The 21,832-nt window shown below is 36.3% G+C and overlaps 1 protein-coding gene across 1 annotated transcript in view; it reads left to right on the top strand.

Moving 5' to 3' along the window:
* GPR158 (G protein-coupled receptor 158) overlaps nucleotides 1-21,832 on the top strand; it is a 411,815-nt gene that overhangs the window by 86,250 nt on the left and 303,733 nt on the right. The gene's annotated exons all lie outside the window — the stretch shown is intronic.

The raw sequence follows: 21,832 nt of genomic DNA, 5'->3' as shown, positions 1-21,832 counted from the left end.
AGTATTTAATTCACATTGATTGTTTTACCTTAATTTTGCTGCAAAGCTAATCTATTTACTTGGATTAAATTGTAATTGGCAGTTCCTTTCATTTGATTATTTAAGTATTCTTGAAAGAAATTGTGTTATTCTCTTCTGAGTTTTGTCTTTCCACCCTCTATTCCTCTTTAAATTTCAATCAAATATAGCTAGAACCTTTTTTTCTAGACTGTATTATTAGCATTATAGCATGAAAGCAAAAATGATTAAATGACATAACAATCAGGGTGTATTAGTCCGTTCTCATGCTGCTAATAAAGACATACCCAAGAGTGGGTAATTTTTAAAGCAGAGAGGTTTAATTGACTGAGAGATCAGCTTGGCTGGGGAGGCCTCAGGAACCTTACAATCATGGTGAAAGGGGAAGCAAACATGCCCTTATTCACATAGTGGCAGGAGAGAGAAGAATCAGTGCCCAGTGAAGGGGGAGGCTCATCAGATCTTGTGAGAACTAACTCATTATCACGAGAATAGGATGGGGGAAACTGCCTCCATGATTCAATGATCTCTACGTGATCCCTCCCACAACACGTGGGAATTGTGGGAACTACAAGATGAGATTTGGGTGGGGACACAGTGAAACCATATCGCAGGGTTTAAACATTTCGACCAAAGGATATCTAAAATGTTTATAGGGTAGTATATTATCACTTTTATGGGATTATTTTGGAATCTTATGTAAAAAAAGAAGTTCATGGCTTCACCATAATCTCACTACAAAAGTGCCTTCTAATTTGACAAGATTCTTTGTGGCAAAACCTATCATTTATTTTAGATCTGTGGTTCAACCCGGTGTTGTTTTAAATGAGAGTAAAATCTTATTTTTTACATATTCAGTGATAGGGCCCAGACTCTTGGTTATAACTTTTCAAAAACATGTGAGTAGGAAATTATTTTTTATGTGTCCCTCACTATATCTAACATACCTTGCACATAGGAAGTGCTAAATAAATGTTATTGAAGTTAATGGAATTGCCGAAGAATTACCCCAATGGATGAATATTTTACAAAAATTAGTTTTCTTTCAGTTGTTACTCTCAATTTTATTGTCACATATCTTCCACTATAAATATATTTACTAGAAAAAATTAAAATTAATATGTTTGAATTGTGAAAAGCACTGACCACACAAGTCTTTTTTTGCAAGCAGTAGTGGAATCATGCAAAGCATGTCCTGTATGAGTACTATGAATATACATTTTGGTATTACATATGCCAATTTTTTAAATACTCTCTATACAAAAATCAAATGAATACTGAATAAAGTAAGCTCAAAGAGTACTCATTATCCTATTGATAGGATGAGGGGTAAACTGTTTAACCTGAAAATAATTTTTACTTGAATATGACTCCCTTATGTGCTTTGCTATTTCTTGATCAAGGTTCTTAGGATCTATCTGTGAGGGTGCCTGGATAAACTTTAGTATATCTGTGAAGTCTTTGTGATTTTAAATAAAATATTGGCCATATGTGCGTTTTTAAAAGGGAGAGTCTTCCTGGATTAGATCAAATTCATAAATGAGATCTGTGACCCTAAGACTCATTGAGTTATATATGTGAAATTTTATTGTATATAAATTGTACCTCAGTGCAGCTGGACTTCCCCCAAAAGCTCTGAATCAGTATTCTCAATGAACAGCTTAAAAAAATACTAGTAGCAGACAGTGAGAGACTAGGGAGGTATCTTCTATGAGGAACTTTTTTCAGGTCTGCCTTTCCTTCTAGAATACCATGAAAATAGCTTCTATTTTTGTGTGCACACTTCTATAATCCACATGGAAGTGGAGTCAGAGACTGGGATAGAATATAGAAGAGTAGAGTAATCATGCAGTAACCACGCTGCCAACCTTCGCCTTCACAATGAGCACCACATAAGTCAACGAAATGTCATTGCTATCCAGCAAATTCTTTTCAAATGAACCAATACTATATAAAAGCTGTGTTAGGGACATCCTAAGTATTTCATGCTGTTGCTTACATACTTTTGTTATTTAGTTTTTTATGTTCTTTAAGGTGTGAGTAAAACACCTCTTTTGTCAATAACCTGTTTAAGCAATTACTTGTGCCTTTAAAGCAAATTACAAATTCTTCTTGTCTCATTTTTTTTCACCTATACAATGGACATAATGTTACTTTATATACATTAATATCTCAACACTCTGACAAAGAAGCTGGCACATGGTTAACACTTCATTCAGTTAAAAAAATGAACCAAAGAATTTCTGATAATAAATCATATTAATTAATTGACTAATTTTAGCTTGAATAGAGCAGATGGTTTATGTAGGAAAATGAGAGAACATGAAGTTGGATTCTGAATATTTTAGATTTTAAACTTATTTTCAAAATACCCAAGAGTAAGTTTGCATATGATGACACAGCAATATGCTAGTGAGCAGAGTATGTGAAGAAGTTCTACTTTATATCCTTTGTCTATGTTTTTATCATAATGGAAACAGAATGGTAAAGTGAATTTGAAAAGTATTTGTTAATCCTATGTTTTAATCCTATGTCTTCATCCGTGGCTGAAGAACCTGTGATTTTTCAGTTATATCCCTCCCCCAATCCCTGACCTCATTTTAGTTTTATATTTTAGCATAGAAGGAAAGAGCAGGGATTAAATTCTAGTTTTACTTTCACTAGCTCTGAGACCTTTAGCAAATCAATCATTTTGACTCATTTTCCTTAAAGCAATAGCAACTTTCGCTAACATTATTGGACATAGTATAGACCAGACACTCACGTAAACTTTATGTGAGTTAAATCATTTAGCTCTCACTGCAACCATGTAATGAAATTGCAGCTGTTTTCCCCATTTTATGAATGAGAAAATGGAGGAACAGAGCTGATGTTGCCAGGCTCTGTCACAAGTTGTTGCATATATTGTCACCAATGCAGTGAGATCCTGATATCCAAAAGTGTTCATCCTTTAACGTTTGTATTATACCCATGGTACCACGCAGTTTGTTTCATTTTAGTATGCTTATTGAAGCTGTCAATTCTCTTATTAAATATCCTAAATTTTAGAGTCTCAGATTCTATAATCTTAAAGCCTGGACTTTTGGCCTTTTATATTGGGAATTCAAGCTCTTTTACCACCTATAATGCAGAAAGAATTCTACTGGTTCAAGGATAAAGATTTTTGGTGAGATCTAAGGGTTGATGGTTGCTGTAGACCTTGAGGACACACAGAGTCTTCATCAAAGTATAAAGTAAGATATTTCAGGTGTACTCCACTGTAGCTTCAGAAAGGTTAATTCTTTTTCCCATTATTACACATTTAGTGTCAAAGGGAAAAATTGCAATTTAAAACCATATGAGCCTTTCAAGAAAGATGATTCTGCTAGAATTGTATAGATTCTTGGTTACTGAAGGATAGATGGTCTTCTGTTTCACCTGAACAGTTTGACTTTTTTTTCCTCCTATGTGCAGGGGAACTGAATATGGAAGTAGAGCTGGTATAGTTGAAATTGTCTGTAAAATGGAGTGAGATGGATTTGGAATTCCTGGAAGGCATGCTTGAAGTATAAGAGAAGGAGGAAATACAAGAAAAGCCAGCCAACAAGGCAAATGGTTTGCACCTACAAACCGTCTACTTTTGGCTGTCCCAAAGGCACTTCAGACCCAACACACCCCAAACTGATCTCACTAATGCCACTTTCCTCCAACCTAGTCCTCCTCCATGCTCCCCATCCCAGTCAGTGACACCATCTGCCAACCAGAAATGTACCAACCAGAAATCTACAGGCCAGAAATCTACAAGTCTTCTTTTACATCTCCTTCTTCCTCATCACCGTATCGAAGTCCCATTGATTTTATCTCGTACATATTTTTGTCTACTTGTCTTGATATCTATCCAGTAACACCTCAGTTCCAGCTATTGAAAACTGTCTTTCTAATGGATCTCTTTACATCCATTATTGTCCTCTCTGCTGTCATTTTTGTTGCAGTTAAGAGACTTAAGAAACTGAGATGCTTAGTTTTTGATGCTTATCACTGATTTTAGGATAAAGTCTAAATCCTTATCAAGACCTATAAAGTCCTGCATACTCTGGCCTGACCACTTTTTTAAAATCTTCATCTCACACTTCGTAGATATTCTTGCCCTAGCGACAATGGCTTGGCTTTCTTTTGGCTCCTCCAATGTTCCGAGCTGCTTCCCACCTCAGGACACCTATGTGCCCAGGTCACTGTGCTTGGATCTCTCTTTCTCCTGTTTTAATCTAGTTAGTTCATTCTCTCCTTCAGTAATCTGCTCAAATAGCGTTTTCTTAGAGAAGCTGCTTCTAACTTCAGACTAGGTTTGTTATTCCTGTTACTTGCTTTAATGGCATCCTATCCTGTTTCTTCATAGTGTTTATAAAAATGTTTAATTATGTATTTATTTATGTAATGATTTTTACTTATGTCTGTCTCTCTCACTAAACTTTAAGCTACATGTGTCTGTTCTACCCCCAATTTTATCTTTAATTTTTAGCATAATGCTAAACATTAACAGCAACTTAAATATTAAATGAGTCCAAGAATTGACATTACAGGAAGCCATCTTATTGACATACCATCTGATTTTCAGAGTTGTCTGTTTCCAACTGTGCTCCTGGAAGTGGTGATGGACATACTCTCTTCCACACATGTCATATGGCAGTTCGAAGTTAAGGGTTTAGAATGTGGCAACAGATACCAAGGACTTTTGAATGCTACCTATATACAGTTCTATGCCAGCGCATGTAACTTAGAAATATTTTTGAGATGGAGTTTCCCTCTTGTTGGCCAAGCTGGAATGCTATGGCATGATCTCGGCTCACTGCAACCTCCACTTCCTGGGTTCAAGCAATTCTCCTGCCTTAGCCTGCCATGTATCACGCCCAGCTAATTTGTTTTTTCTTTAGTAGAAATGGGGTTTCACCGTGTTAGCCAGTCTGGTCTTGAATTCCTGACCTCAGGTGATCTGCCCGCCTCAGCTTCCAAAAGTGCTGGGATTACAGGCATAAGCCACTGCCTCTGGCCACAATATCATATTATTATGATTTCTTTGTGGGCAAAAATGCCCAGAAGTGCCTTTGATTGGTTCTTTGGTAATAATGAATTCTTCCTGAGTCTTCTTAAACCGTCTCATATCCTTCTTGCCATCAGAGGACTCAGAGGGTTGCTGTCTGAAATCTAGATCAACAGTAGTGAGAGCCTCTGATACTCAGAGGTTAAAGGAACATTTCTGATTAATAGTATAATGTAGCCACTTAGTCCAATGGCATTAATGTAATTCAGTAATGTTCCCAGTTAAAATAATTTGACTTGAATTTTCCAAGTTCTTGTTAAGCTTTTTCAAAAATTATTATTTTTAGGAATGTATTGTTTTCTTATTTGCTTTTTGATTCCCTTGTCTCACATTTTCTTAATGAAAGAAAATTTTGATATGGTGCTTTTTCAGGTAATAGAAATAGTATAATGTGCTCATTTCTCTGGTAGATGATTTGTTTTATACTTCCTTTATTTTCTATCTCCTCTGCTTCCCTTTCCTTCTTCACCTTCCTTTCTGTAGCTCTTTTTTCTTTACCTTTTCACAAGACCCCACCTCTTGTTTACGTGCCTTTATGCTTAAGTCAATCCATAAATATAGACAGAAAGACAGAGAAATGTCAGCTTTCTATTTTGAGCAGGAAATTACCTTCTGAGAGTGTTTGTAAAAATGGATTGCTTCTCCCAGGAGATTCATTCATCAAGACAGAAGTTGGTCCTCCTGTACAAAATGGAATGGAAATAGAAACAGTTAAGATACACTAGGATAAACACAGCAATCAGAGATTGGGTGGGGAGGGGAAGCCTAATTTGGAGGAAAAACGTTGGCTGCTTGTGTGAGGCAAAGAAATAGAACAGCAAATGCTCCTTCAAATTGCAGCAAGAAAGGAAGGTTATCCAGAGATGTACTAGACTTCTAAAATTTTATTCAGAACTCCTTTGAACCAAGGCTGAGCTCCTAGAATTATAAGTGAACCCCATGCATATGTCAACGTCATAATTTCGTGGGATTCTAGATCATAAAAGCTGGAGGACACCCTAAAGAAATAAAGGCTGTATCTTACCAAAAGTCACACAATTAGTTCGTGGCATCTGGGACTGTAATCCAGATACTCTGATACCCAAGTCAATTTTTATAAGTCACTGCTTACAAGGACTGCAATTGATTTCTGGTTCCTGAAAATGCACCTTCCATATCAGCTATGTCCTTCCATATCCTCTCTAGTTTGCTCTATGGGATGTGATCATCAGGTATAATGCCAGTGATATCTCCCAAACTGGCAACCTCATTGTCAATATCACTACCTCTTAACTTAAAGAAGAGTGACATGTTAGATTATGCAGTCTAATAGGGTATCCTTACTTTTACCCAAGGAGAAGAAGTTTGACAAATGGTCTATAGTTGAAAATCCATCTTAAGAATATTCAAGGATTTTTCTTAACACATTGGCATTTTTTTTTTTGCACATATAACATGAAGTAAAGATTTTTGGTTGTTTTCCCATTATGTGTAGAAAATAGCACTTGGCATACTTTAAACATATTTTTCAGATACAAAGACTTATGAGGTAATTTGCACCTACTACAACTAATGTACTGCCAGAAGTCTGGGTAGGCAGTCTACTATGACTTTAACTTCTTAGGGAGAAAGCATTTGTTTGCTTCCCAAATCACTCTACCTTTTCTATAACTTCTTTATGCATTGAAGAAAATGTTTTGTTTGTTTGTTTTTTTATTTTTTTGAGACAGGTTTTCCCTCTGTTGCCCAGGCTGGAGTGCAATGGTGTGATCTCTGCTCACTGAAGCCTCGACCTCCCAGGCTCAAGCAATCTTCCCACCTCAGCCTCCTGAGTGGCTGGGACTATAGGTGCATACCACCACACCCGGCTAATTTTTTGTATTTTCTTAGAGATATGGTTTTGTCATGTTGCCCAGGCTGGTCTCAAACTCCTGGGCTAGTGAGCCGCCTGCCTCAGCCTCCCAAAGTACTAGGATTACAGGCATGAGCCACCGTGCCTAGCCTCAAAGAAAATGTTTTTTGCTAGACATAGTTTTTCTCTGCTCCGTGTGGTTTAGAAAGAGACAAGTTGGCAGTGCACAGCTTCCTTTGTGATTGTCCTTTTGCAATGGGGATATTTTTCTTTCCCCCTACAGTTATTTATTCTGCCTTTGAAGTCAATATTTTTATTAAATTTATTTACACAACACCAAAGATTGTTTTGATTTTGTTGCTCAGCTCTTTCTAAACATTTTTCTTTAGGTGATATTCATTTTCCTCCTATCTACAGAAAACACATACATGCACACAATTTATTAAATAGCCTATTACTTTAGGTGGTCTTATCACATCCTATATAACATATGAATAATAAAATAGGTTTGATTCTAAAGTAAGCTAGTTACGATGTCTTCAAATAGAAATAATATAAAAAGAATATAGAAGTGTTCTATTGAAGAGATAGTTTTATATGAAGATTAATTTATATGTACTCCCCGATCCCTCACTTGGTATTCATTAGTTTGCAACACAGGTGATTTAATGTGACTTGTAAAACAACTTAATCCTCAGTGCTAAATACATATAGACTATCATGAGGAAATGGGTGACAGCTGAAAAACAAATGATCCACTTCCAAGGTAAATTCTTTTGAGGTCAGAATGTGATCCGCACTTACAGTATATCTAAAAGCCCACTAGTGCAGATGGTTTAAAAATTAATTTTACTTGATGCCATGTAACAGCCAAAGCCATATAACTATTAGGTAGGCACTGAAGAGATATTACGAGGTATTAATTCTAACAAGTGTTAAAAAAAGTTAACTGAACTGTTTTTGTTGTGTTCTTTGGTGTATTGTAGTGAATTAAGTCCCAGTTGTAAATATAAATTTTTCTTCATCATCCGTATTCTAAATTCTGACTTTTGTGTGTGCTAAGAAGTGAAGCTCTATAAATGCTGAGTTATGGTGACAAAGACGAATCACTCTCCAGAAAACGATACTGCTGGAATTAATAGAAATGTTTCCTTATTTGAAAATTAGTTGGGGGCCATTTGTTTAGGAGAAATATGTTAAATTATGCTACTTTCATGATATTTTCAGTTCTAGAATTCTGATTATATAGCCTGTTGCTGTTAAAAGATCATGTGCTGGGATTTTGGTTAAATCTCCTTAAAAAGTTTCCAGAAAGTTCAGTTCTGCAGGCACTGTTCCACAGTTTCATAGGAAATTTTATAATTTGAACTCTGTTTAGTGATGTGTTTTTAAAAATGTGGTCCAGGACTACCTTTATTACAATCATCTGAGGAACCTGTCAGGCGCGAGATTTTTGAAGCCCACCCCAAACCTTCTGAATTTCTGACTTAATGAAAGCCCCAGGTGACTCTGATACACCCTAAACATTGGGAACCACTGGTTTATTAAGTAGTAATCCTTTTCCTTTTGTAAATGTCTTCCCATGGAACTCTCTAAACTCTTGTTCTCTCCCTTAGCCCCTCATTAACTACTACAATAGCAGAAGAGATAAATTACTTTCCTATCGGTAACAACCTTTTCCAACACCCTTCTTTCACGTGCTGCCAGGAAGAGAGATTTGGGGTGGTTTTCAAAGGAAAAAATTGAGAAGTGGATGCTTGATATTTATTTATTTCTACTCTTCCTTATTCATCTTTTGTTGCTCCAACTCTGATACAGTGTCAAAGAATGATCATGTTAAAGACTTTCATTTATATAGCTCTCTGCCATGATAAAGCATTTACATATTATTTTTAAAAATTCATGTAACTTGCTCCTAGAAGGAAATTTAGTTCATTTTGCCCAATTCTGTCATTTTACCTGTGGAGAAAATGATGCTTAGACAGGTTTTGTGGTTTGTTCAAGATCACACTCCTAATTATTCAAAGTACTAGAACAGGGACCCAGGTATCTTGACTCCCAGAGCACTGATGTCTTCTGGCATGTTATTAAAAAATCTTGTATATTGCACTTATTTATGTGAGGAGAAAATTGTTTTGTAGCTTGTACATCATCTTTGATTTGTTATTCTTAATGGTCTTGCTGCTTCCCAGGTCTGTTTCTATTTATTGTTATGTTGTGGGAAAACAGCTGAAAAACACATTTCTTATTGAGTGAGCTTTTGTGCAAATTGTAGCTTTCAGAGGAATTTGATCCCTGCGGCTTGAGGTTGAATTTGGTAACACTTTATTTTAAGTGTCAAGACGTGGTACATTTAATTAGCATTCGCTGTAATAACACTGATCAGTGTGAATTCTGTTGATTAAAATGTGGATGGTAGTATTACTGTACCCTGAGCAGAATCCACCCACATGCTGTTAGGTTCACTGGACCCTCTTTCTCTCTCTTGCTCAATTTTGATTTAGAAAAACCAAAAAACAAAAACTGCTTTCTCTTTCTTCCTTTGGAGTGTTTAATTAATGGTTGTTGGATATGCTCAAAGTATCCAGTGGAATGGGTATAAGAATAAGGTTCTTTGCCCTCCCAATTGTGTGATAGCTCACTTGAGGAGTTAAATTTTGAATGTAGGCCACTTTGTATAACATACTATGGTGATAAAGTCATGATGCTCTAAAACAAAATCTAGACAGAGAGCTAAGAAACGCAGTACATTGCATTAGTGAAGATCCTTGTAATTGGACCTCATCTGGAAAGAGGTAAGGCAAGAGGAACATTGTAACTGGAATGAGAGGAGTGTCACATTCTGTGCCTGAAAAATGGAGAACCTGGAGAACAGAATCTGCTGAGCACAGAGACCATTTTTAATCAAGAAAAATGCTTTTTCTGAAGGAAACCTAAGCAAGAAACTCACCTGAACCAATTCCAGAGATTTTAAGTCAAGAAAAGTGAAGGCAAGCAGAATGATTTGGGAATAGATTTGTCACAGAAGCAGTAAGGACATAAAAGAACAGTGAAAGACAGATCCTAGAGACATTTTTTCCCACATCCAGAGTATTACAAAAGCATCCAACTATTTTTTTTTTAAATAGACAGGGTCTCACTCTGTCGCCCAGGCTGGAGTGCAGTGGCATGATCATAGCTTACTGCAGCCTTGAACTCCTGGGCTCAAGGAATCCTCCTGCCTCAGCCTCCTGAGTAGCTGGAACTACAGACACATGCCACCATTCACATCCAATTTAAAAATTTTAAAAAGATAATAGAGCCTTACCATGTTGCCCAGGCTGGTCTTAAACTCCTTTCTTAAAGGGATCCTCCCACCTCAGCCTTTTCAAGTATCTGTGGGCGTGTTCCACAGTGCTCAGCTCACCTATTCATTTATTTTAATCTTTGTAAAGAAAACTAAAACAGTAACATAGTTTTCAGGTAAAGTTATAATGAGTAGGATAGCACTATGAGCTCCTTTAGGAAAAAAATGAATACAAAAACTACTTCTAACAAAATGATAAATACGATGTTCTGAAAAGCTGAATAAAATATAATAAACACAATTTCTCTAATGATTTCAAGAAAAGTTAGAGGTTTTCCTATTGTCTGCCATTTTATTGGCTATTTTTATTGTATTGAGGTTGGAAGCAATGCCCTTTGCAACCTTCTGCATCCCAAGTAGAAGCTGGCAGTACCAGTCAATTATGTTTTAGTGGGAGAATATGAAAATGTAAAATATATATGCATGGGATACATCTGCAAATCACCAAGTCCCTGGGTTTGGATTAGCTCATGTGGAACTCCCATTGTAACATAATTTTTACATTCTTATATTCACATTTCCATTACTGAAAGTTAGGGGGGTAAAATAATAATAGCTAAAACATGCGTAATGCATACTATGTGAAACACTGTTTTAACCATGCTTCACGTATTAACCCATTTAATCCTCACAACTTTTATGTTACTAATAAACTCAGGCACTGTGTGGTCAACCACTTGCTCAAGTCATCCTACCTCCTAAATAGTAGATTTGGGGGTTTGAACACAAGTGTTTTTAATCAGCTTTATCCCAAATAAAAGTATAAAAGGATGATTAATCAGGGTACTTCAGAATTCTGAAGAGCATCTAGTCCTGCTCTTTTATTTTACAAGTGAGAAATTTTAAACATGTGAGTTAAATGACTCATCAGGACCAACCACATAGTTGGGGCTGATTCCATATAGAACCAAGGTTTCCATTTCCCATGCTATTTTTATTTAATCACAGCATTCGATTACAAATGGGAGTTCAGTTCCAGTGCTCCAAATCTAGAGATTCATTTTTAAACAATGTCTTATTTGGGCTAAGGTTTATTTATTTATAGGTTCAGCTCAAATGATGGAGAGGAACGTAATTTTCAGATTGCCATGTAATTGTATCACATTAACTTATATATGTCCAATAACAGAACATATCCAAAGTTAAAATATCCGTCTTCGTTCAGGCAGGGAACAAAGTAAATATCTGTAGTTGGGAATTTTCTATCAAAAGGCATTTTCCCCTCCAGTGTTTACTAATGAGTACATTTGATTGTAGAAGCCATTTGTTCTGCTAAGCTTTAAAAATAATAACTCTTGCTAGTCCTCTGAAAGACTGTATCTTAAATATATAGTTCATTCATTACCATAGCTCTGTTTTCTAACTCTTCTCTTTTATTTAATACAATGCCTGTGGAAATTTATATACCCCTTAAGGGCAAACTTTCCATCTTCTTCCTTTCTCTTTCTTCACCTTTCTATGATGGTTACATACACATAGTAGCATGTAGTGGGACAGAAGTCAGAAAACTTGAATTGTTTATCATGTTTTGTGACTTACAAGCAACTTGGCCTCTGGCAAATGTTTTAATATCTTTTAGCCTTTGTTTTCTCACCTGTACTGCATGGTGTATGAGGATCATTCATTTACCCACAAACATTTATTGAACTTCTATTATAAGCCTGGCACAGTGGTAGACACTGGGGACACAAAGTTGAATAGGACATAGCTACTACTTTCCAATGAATTTATGGTGGGTCTAGTATAGGTATTGCTGTGTAAATAATTATGACATGCAATAAAATGTATAAAAGTTTAATATAGGAGAGGCAGATCTGACAGACTCAGAATATTCACAGAGGGCATATTTAAAAGTAAGAGTTCAGCAAGCAGGTCCAGGTGAGGAAAACGCCTTCCAGGTAAAGGAAGAGCATTTAAATTTTTATTTATTTATTTATTTTTTTTTGAGATGGAGTCTCGCTTTGTCGCCCAGGCTGGAGTGCAGTGGCGCAATCTCGGCTCACTGCAAGCTCCATCTCCCGGGTTCATGCCATTCTCCTGCCTCGGCCTTCTGAGTAGCTGGGACTACAGGCGCCTACCACCACCCCCGGCTAATTTTTTGTATTTTTAGTAGAGATGGGGTTTCACCGTCGTCTCGATCTGCTGACCTCGTGATCCGCCCGCCTCCGCCTCTCAAAGTTCTGGGATTACAGGTGTGAGCCACCGCGCCCGGCTGAACATTTAAATGTTTTCTAATTGCACATCAAAAATTGGTTGAAGTCCACAAACATGAGGGATTGACATTGCTTTTAAGAAACAGTGTGTCAAGGGATTATGAAAAATATGATTTGATTTTGAAAACCATCATGTTACAGTTATAGATAATAACCTTAGAGAAATCCTAGTTTAAATTCACTAATAAGATATGGAGATAGAATGACAAATCAAGACTGTGATTAATTGTAAGAAATCGGGTCTTGCAAGTCTTCATTATCATGAGCCATGTTAATTAACATTTTCACTAATTAGCTTGACAATAAAATCATCACACAGTTAGTGACCCTATGAGGTCACAAACACAAAGTAACATTGCTTACAGTGTCAGGGTTAAATAATTGATTGTAGGATTGACTAACATTATAGTTAAAACCCATGCAACACAGGCAGGCCAAGAGAGGAAAACTTACTCAGATTAAATGTGGCTCTTTTTATTGGATATATCAAAGACATTTCATAACATTGGCTTTTTGAAAAGAATTCCATATACTATCTCTGATTTTTTTCACATGATTAAATTCCTGTTACTGCTAGCCTCTTGTATAATGCCATTTGTAATAAACTAAGCAAAATTTGCTTTCAGAGGTTAGTATTTAAGAAGAAAAGTATCCCGAAAATCTGTTAATGACATATGTAATATAATGCTTAAGGATGTATTGACAGTCTACAGAATCCATTGAAAAAGCTTAAGAGCAAAAGAGGACAATTCATATGATGGTTAAACCTTAAAATAGTTTATCAGTGAGGAAAAAAGAAAATGTGATTTTGAAAGGAAAGGCAAGGACAGTAGAAAATGTCTGAGGAAGAAATAGATCAATACTCAAAGTAATGATCAGTAAACGTAGGCCTTTGCCATTAGCAGTGGAAAAATGTTAGATAATCAGGTGATAAATGACTTTGTGGGAGGGAGGTGCTCGTATGTATCAGGCAAATGATTTCATGGAGTAGTTTCTTATATTTATCTGTATTGCTATGTATCTTCTCTCTTTGAGCCTAAGTAGAATAATTTATTTCAGTTCTTTTAGATAACTAAATGTTACATTACCTTTTCAAATATTTAATTAAAACCTAAGCTTAACTGAATCAAATGTACTCTATTCCTTTGATTGCACAAGGGGTCCTAAAGTACTGTACCTTAAAAATAAAATTCTACTGTAATAAAAATTAAACCAAATTATTAAAAAATTTAATGAAAATAATGTCATAATTAGACAAAAGTAAAAAATAATACAATCTCATGCAATTATCTTAATATTTGCACATTGCCTTCTGCATGCAGCCATATTTTTAACATACTTGCAGTCATAATATGCATTTCTATATTATAATTTTTGTATTGTGAATTGCCATCTCTCCCCATCTTGTTGAAAAACAGATTTAAATAGCTTACAAAGAAATGTACAATAAAACAAAGTAACATTAATTAAAACCAATAGGAAAAGGAAGAATTCAGGAGGAAGAAAAGGAAGGGCAGGATAAAATAAGAAATGTGTGAGGTAATATAAAAAAATGTCATTAGCTATTAGACACGGGCCATAGATTTATCTTTGAGCAAGCGCTTAAAGAGGGAAATGGGATCAATTTCTGATTTATCGTGTCTAGTAGATTAAAACAGATCAGTTGTTTAGAAGAAGTAACAAATATTTTTAATCCTGAAACCATAGATAAATTTTTGTTTTTCATCATGAAGAGGATACAATGGCTTCAACATCACTCTAATGTCAAATATAGCCATAAGTTTCATGGGGCTGCTTCTTGTAACACACATTTTAATATCCTCAGTGTTGGCAAATACTACAGAACTAAAGTTAGCATACCTTAATGCATTTTAAAAAAAACAGAGCAAGATTATATTTCAATATACAACTTCTGTATAACCAAAAAACAAAACATCACAGTAAAATGAATGAGAAAAAACATATTTGCAATTCTAGACAAAATGTTAACATCTTTAATCATCAATGAACTCTTCGGAAATCAGTACAAAGAGACTAAAATTACAAGGGAAGTGAAAAAAGGAACAGAGGAAAATGGAATAGCACAAATGAGTTATAAGGCTATATGAAGATGATATAGTTAACATTAATAGCTGAGAAAGCAATTTCATTATAAATTCCATTATCGATCCTTACAAATACTGGTATCTGATGTTTGTGCAGCTTTAGGAAATGAAGAATTCTCGAATACTGGGGAAACTTACTGTAGTCATGGGGAGTTTACTCAAAAAATGTAGATTTTTGCATAAACTTGGCCCTGGCAGTTCCAAACTATAGGAATCACTCCAACAAAGTAGTTAGGTACACACCCACACACATATACATACATGTTTACTACATAGAAAATGTGTAAGTAATATATCATCCCCCAAGAAACTACTTATGTATCAATTGGTTTATAAAATAATAGACAGTGGCAGGGGTGAGGGGTAGAAATAGAAAAAAGGCACTGAAGTAAAAATACTACATTTCTCAAAATTCTGTGTCCTTTGAATTCTTATGAAACATTTTTAATGAATCAGTTTTATATAATGCATTTTAAAGGAACATTTAGATTAATATTTCTGTTTACTTTAGAAAGTCTCTTTGGAATGAGCTGGTTGCTCCTTTTCTCTTAAAAATAACCTTTCAGGGTTACTTTGAATGGATACTGTTTTTTCTTTCCTTTTTGATGACTTTCCCATGATGAGTAGATAATTTAAAGCATTTCATTGATGTAGTTATGCTGTTCAATGCAACCTTCCAGCACTCTCTTTTTATCATTAGATTATTCGCTCTATATAGCAGAATCATTGAATGAGGGAGTAAACAGTTTGAGAATGGGAAGTAGATAGAGCTAAATTTAGTATAATGACCTATGAGAAGAGCAAAAAAAAAATGAGGTCTTTAAGGATTAAAGATTTTAAAGATATAAGCCTAAATTGTACAAAGTTGAGCCAAATTTCATGCACAGAAAGTTGCTTTTAACTTCCTCTTCCCACATACACACACACATTTAGAAAGAGAGACATTTATTTCTTAGAAAAATAATATTTTCCTGGTTAGACATGTATTTTCTACAAGAATTATTAATTATTTGCTACCAAAGACACTCATTTGTCTAGATCTTTGTGGTTCATTAAGAAAGCAAACAATGCTGGACAATGATAAAAGTAACAAGAGTTATAAGACAATGGAAGGAGAGATCAGTCACAGTGAGTTGGATGTGATTTTTCCCATCATGAAATGGATGAGAGATCTGATCAGTTAAAGACAGCACACAAAAATTATCTTTTGCTGTTAGTAGAAAATTGTCTTCTACTGTCCCTGACCAAGTACATTGATCTCTAAATGAAGCTTTGAGATTTTGCAGCTTTTTCTTTGTGGATTAACTGCAAAAGATACATCCTTTATATGCTGCTGTCTTGAGTTGAGAATTCCTTTTCTAGTAGAGAATAGAGGAATTTGCATTGTTACTTATTCTCTACTTTTATCTGTAGGTGGAAAAACCTTCCTTGTAACATGGTTACTTACTATATGGAGTCAGGGGAAGATAGCTGACCATGAAACTGAGCCTGGTTTCTGACTCTCCCACTTACATAGTAGGTATGGTCTGCCTAGGCTAAGCATGTTTGAAATAAATGGGGATCATCTTCACAATAAGGTGAATCCTTGTTTAGAAGAGTAAATGAGATATTATATACCTAACACATGGCTCTCAAATATTTGTCTCTCAAAAAGGGTTAGCCATTCTGTTATTATTGCTGGTGGTGGTATTTTTGGAGGCAAATTGGCAAAAATAATGACCAAATTTTCTTCCAGGTTTTTGTAGACCCAATATTTTTCTAGGTAAGTGTTTAGGATTGGAGAGAGGAAATACCAGATAATCAGATGCAGAATGTTTTTCTCTATAGCAAATTATTTTCTTGTTCACATGGATCATCTTGTCTCCTTGATTCTGGTTTGGGTATTTTAATAAAGTTCTTTAAACCTGTAATTTTTTTTTTTTTTTTTGAGTTGGAGTTTCACACTTGCCTGAGCTGGAGTGCAGTGGCACGTTTCCTCTTGGTTCACTGAAACCTCCGCCTCCTGAGTTCAAGTGATTCTCCTGCCTCAGCCTCCTGAGTAGTTGGGATTATAGGCACCCGCCACCATGCCCAGCTAATTTTTTGTATTTTTAGCAGAGACAGGGTTTCACCATGTTGGCAGGCTGGTCTTGAACTCCTGACCTCGTGATTCACCTGCCTCAGCCTCCCAAAGTGCGAGATTACAGGCCTGAGCCACTGCACCCAGCCTAAATCTCTAATCTTATATTTTAAATGACATAGGTTTACTTACAAATAAATTAACTTTCTTTCATCTTGCCATTGTTGCATCAACTACATTTATATTGCTATTGTATAATCAATCAACTAATAAAAGACGAGTGAGATTCCAGTTATCTGAACCAAGAGAGGGACTGCTAAGAGTAAGCAAATAAAACATCTTTTTTTCTTTCAAATAAAACATCTTTAGTAGGACGATAGTGGGAGAAACTTTGTGAGTCATAACCGTGTAACAGAATTTCTAACGAATATTAAAATCGTGTCTTAATTTTAATACTTTATTGTAATTAAAAATAAAAGGAGTAGAAATCCCTCTTTAAATCAACTTAGTTTACTCAGCAAGATAATTTCAGTTCATAAAGGCATCCTTTTGCTGAATTTTCTGAGTCGTGCTTGTGACTCACTGAGCTGGCTTTGCTGATGATGAGTCATTTCAGATTTTCTTGAAAAAGGCTACCTGACTATCACTGCTTTGTCTTTGGTTTGCAATGAACAGAGGAAATACACCATTACAGGTGATAGTATGGATAGCAAAAGGAATGTGGAAAAAAAATGGCCACCTCTATGATTTGGATGTAATCATTTCTGTCTGGTAAAGGGTCAATGATTTGTGCAGTTGAAGAGATACTGCTCTAGCAAGTGTGCTAATATTGTCAAGAACCTCCTTCTTTGCCTCCTAAGAGCATGGAAGCAAAATTCTCCATAGGCATCGATATTCTCTTTGCCTTTTAAAACATAAGGGTAGACTGGGGCAAGACACTGGTCCTGTCTGTGATTTCATGTGATGTCAAATTGCTGGTCAGAATGTCTGCTTCTCAGGTAATCATCTAGGTGTATGGGATGCATAGAAACTAAAAATAAAAATGAGAAGAATCATTAACACCGGATAATAACTTTAACCTCTACTAATTTAATACTTGAATAGAAGAGGACATGGAATTTGACTGCTTTGCCAGTGTTTCATTAGGAGATGTTCTTTACCTAGCCCTTTCCCAATCTGTCCCTTTCCTAGTCTGCCCCATATGTGGACCTCCCTGTCTTACCCACAGGTAGCCCAAATCCTAGGAGTGATTCGTCACTCTTGTTTCTGATTACTGACATCATTTCTATTATTGAGTCCATCTCTTTCTTCAGAGTATATCCAACATCCATGCACTTCTCATCCATTTCACTGTTATATCCATAGTCCAAACCATCATGTTGTCCTATGTGGTCTCCTAGCTGGCAGCTCCACGTGTGTGCTTGCACTCTGTAAAGTCCGTTCACCCATCAGCCAGAGTAACTGACTTAAACAACAAATGAGATAATGTCTCTCTCCTTCTCAAAACAGGGAAAGAATGACTTCCCTTTCTTTCTTTCTTGTTTTTTTTTTTTTTTTTGAGACAGAGTCTCGCTCTGTTGCCCAGGCTGGAGTGCAGTGGCGGGATCTCGGCTCACTGTAAGCTCCGCCTCCCGGGTTCACGCCATTCTCCTGCCTCAGCCTCTCTGAGTAGCTGGGACTACAGGCGCCCACCACCGCGCCTGGCTAATTTTTTGTATTTTTAGTAGAGACGGGGTTTCACGGTGTTAGCCAGGATGGTCTCGCTCTCCTGACCTCGTGATCTGCCCGCCTCGGCTTCCCAAAGTGCTGGGATTACAGGCGTCAGCCACCGCGCCCGGCCTGACTTCCCTTTCTTTTATGCTTCAAATAAAACCTGAAAAAACTTTTCGTGGTCTACTGGGACCTTTTTCTCCCTTAAATGTGCAAAATTCTCTCCAGACTGAGAGCATTCTGTTTGCCTAAAATACTTTCCCCCATACCTTTACAAAGCTCTATTATTTAGATTCCTGCCAAATATCAATTCTTCAAGGAGGCATTCCCTGAATCCCCCGTTAAAAAAATAACGCCTTAGATCAGAGACCTCAGAAGCTGAGACTGCTGTAGTTATTCTTGTGAAAGTCATTTACTGAGTCAGTGCTTTTAGTAAAAGGGAAATGAGAAAAACATTGCAGGGGCAGGGAGGAAAAAAAAATCCAAGCAAAGTTGTCAGCTGAGCTGGGGACATGCTTCAGCCTGGTTGCAGGGGATGCCCTGGAACACAAATAACGTCAGAAACTTACTCCCACCTCGAGGCAAGGAAACTGGCTATTTGTACACAGTATCAGTCAATTGTTGGCTGCCCCTGGGATAGTGATAATGGGCCACAGTCTCCTGGGTGAGGCAACTGTCCTTCAGTTGAGGGCAGTTTTCCAGCGAAGGGGGTAGCTGTGAGCCCGTAACAGCCAACAGTCACAGGTACTGCTAAGGGCAGGTGCACCACCTAGTGAAGGGGGATCTGGTAGCGGTATTAACAGCATCTGCTACAAGTAGCCAACCCTATTAGATACCCTGTTTCACTTTTCATTATAGCATTATATATTATCTACTTGTTGGTCTGTCTATCATCTGTCTATCTTTCTATCTATTTCTAATCTATTGATTGATTGATCTTTCCTTGTCCAAGATTAAAATGAAGAGGGTAGGGATTTTGCCTTGCTTATTGCTATATTCCTAGTACCCAAATGAGTACCCAGTATGTTAAAAGTATCAAAAATAATCATAACTAACATGTATTATGTGTTTACAACATGCCAGATGTGATTCTTTTTTTATGTCTAGAAATATATTTATTAATCATAGAATAATTAAAACAGTATTTTTATTAGTGAAAATAATCTATGCTTATTAGACAAATTTGGTAGCAAAAGGTAAATTACACCACTTCAATATTAGCACTTTTATTTTATTATTATTGTTATTATTATACTTTAAGTTTTAGGGTACATGTGCACAATGTGGAGGTTCGTTACATATGTATCCATGTGCCATGTTGGTGTGCTGCACCCATTAACTCATCATTTAGCATTAGGTATATCTCCTAATGCTATCCTTCCCCCCTCCCTCCCACCCCACAACAGTCCCCGGAATGTGATATTCCCCTTCCTGTGTCCATGTGTTCTCATTGTTCAATTCCCACCTATGAGTGAGAACATGCGGTGTTTGGTTTCTTGTCCTTGTGATAGTTTACTGAGAATGATGGTTTCCAGTTTCATCCATGTCCCTACAAAGGACATGAAGTCATCAGTTTTTATGGCTGTATAGTATTCCATGGTGTATATGTGCCACATTTTCTTAATCCAGTCTATCGTTGTTGGACATTTGGGTTGGTTCCAAGTCTTTGCTATGCCAGATGTGATTCTAAGTGCTTTACAAGTATTAATTCATTTACTTCTCATAATGATATTATAAAAGAGATACTATTATTATTTTCATGTTACAGTTGAGGAAAGTGACACAGAGGGGCCAAGTAACTTACCCACAGTTACACATTTAGGGGGTGGTGAGTCTAGGATTTTATTCCAGGCTGAATCCACTGCCTCTCTATAAATACTCGTTGAGTGTTGAAGGAATAAGTCCATTGAGTTAGATTCATGAAGCATTTTCTAGGTAGTTTAATGATCTTTGTCATTCTGTTTCAGCACAGTAATGAAACGGGAGTTCAGTAAAATTCTTCCTTTGGTATATTTTTGTGTCTGTGTCCTGCAACAGGGGCTTAGGTAGCAAAAGGCTGGCACTCTGCCACTCTAGCCATCACTTGTGACCTTGGCCTGTATTTTAATTAGCTCTCCATAACTCAGGCATTTGTTTATTGTATGATGTATTCCATATCAGAAGAACTCTTTACCAAGAGTTCAAAGATATAAATTCTGCTCCTAGGTCTAACATTGCTATCTTTACAGACTGGGACAACTTTCTCAGTCTCTCTGAGCCTCAGTGTCTTGATTTGTAAAGTGAGAAGTTTGGTCCAGGTGAATAAACTTGTAGCCCGAGGCATTGTATGACATCAGTCATACAAGGTTTGACATTGGTCTTAAATGGGTATTTTATGAATGAATCAATACGTAAGCAAATGAGTGAATCAGATGTGTAAGTATCATTTGAGATTCCAAAGAATTGTTTTGTGTTGCTTTAACTGTTTGGACCAAGAAGCCAGAAGCATAAGAAGATATGGATCTTACCAGAAGCATAAACGTTTCTTTTACATTGTCCTCTGTACGTGGCAGAAGGCCTATCACCTGGGGGTCTTCATTTCAGAAACCAGGAAGTATGTTCTGTTTTATCTCTTAACCCCCATCTCCCATGTAGGTTGAATTTATCAAAGTTCAGATGGAGATTAAAGACTCAGGTGAATCAGTTTACTTACTAGGCAACATACTTATCAGTGGCTTGTGAACCATAACCTATAGAAAGAAAACTAGATTTGGGGCCAACAGATGCAGAGTTGAATTTCTGCATGTGTCAGTAGCTGTGTAATTGTGTTTTGAAACCACTTTAGATGAGCAAGTTCACCCTCTACAAGAACAGTGACATTTCAGAAGTTTGTATATAATGTTTGTTGTGCTATACATTGGAAAGAGCATGCATGGACTTGGGAGCTGGTCACATCTGGGTTCAAATCCCATCTTTGCACCTTAATAGCTGAATGCTTGGGCAAGGAACTTAGCATCTCTGAACCTCAGGTTCCATCTGTATAAAATAGTAAATGTGGCATATTATGGGGATTGTGTCTCACAGAGTGCCTACTGAAACATTTAAACAATAAGTGCTGGCTAATAATAATAATTTAGATTATATTCTGTATACTAATAGGTTACTTCCACTTTGAGATGTTCTTATAATTACTATGCTGTGTTGTAAGGCTTAATTCTAGGGTTCTAGATATTAGAATCTCTGCTTGAATTTTGCCACTTTAATTCTAGTTTTCATATTTTATTACTAAATATTGTGTGTGTTTGGTTAACTTAGCAAACTTTTGACTTTAAATAGTATTGCCCAACAAAATAATTTTCAAAGCAATCTTTTAAAACAGGTCTTTTCTTTAAAAAATGTGAAGTTGTCTTATTGTTTTATAACCAATGGGTTTTGCCTTTGAACTAACAAAGTACCTTTTAGAACATTTGCCTTATTAAAAGAGAACTATTGCA

This window comes from Nomascus leucogenys, chromosome 18, assembly GCF_006542625.1.
Source record: "Nomascus leucogenys isolate Asia chromosome 18, Asia_NLE_v1, whole genome shotgun sequence".
NCBI classification, from domain to species: Eukaryota; Metazoa; Chordata; class Mammalia; order Primates; family Hylobatidae; genus Nomascus; species Nomascus leucogenys.
The sequence above is the reverse complement of the archived record's forward strand: the minus strand, read 5'-3'. Positions and strand labels throughout refer to the sequence as shown.